We start from the raw sequence: 543 nt of genomic DNA, 5'->3' as shown, positions 1-543 counted from the left end.
AGCTGGAGAAAGGCTCCAGCTGCTGGAGAAAGGCTCCAGCTGCTGGAGAAAGGCTCCAGCTGCTGGAGAAAACTACAGGACAGCCACGAGAAGCTGGGAAGCTGTGGGGGGGAGGACTACAGAAGGTGTGGGGGAAGCCTGAAAACAGAGAGATACATAGCAGAAAATCACAGGAAACGCGGCAGGAGAGACTGAAAGGTGGCATGGCAGTGGGAAAGCAGAAAAAAGTAGCAGAATGTCACAGGGAAAAGGCAGTAGGAGCATGGGGAGCAGGAGAACAGCAGAAAATCACAGGAAAAGCAGCAGGAGAGACTGAAAGGTGGCAGGAGCATCAGAAAAGCAGGGAGAGGCAGCAGAAAGTCACAGGGAAAAGGCAGTAGATGGCACTGGAGGCTGAATGGCAGCAAAGACAGCAGAAAAGCAAGGAGAGGCTGAGAGGTGGCAGAAAAGGGTAGATGGAATTGGGAGGAGATCGGGAAACTAGTGGAGAGGGGTGGGGATGGAGCTGAGAGAGAGAGAGAGAGAGAGAGAGAGAGAGAGAGA

Source organism: Gavialis gangeticus, unplaced genomic scaffold, assembly GCF_001723915.1.
Source record: "Gavialis gangeticus isolate Ggan-Ray unplaced genomic scaffold, GavGan_comp1, whole genome shotgun sequence".
Taxonomy (NCBI): domain Eukaryota; kingdom Metazoa; phylum Chordata; order Crocodylia; family Gavialidae; genus Gavialis; species Gavialis gangeticus.
This window is presented reverse-complemented; position numbering follows the sequence as displayed.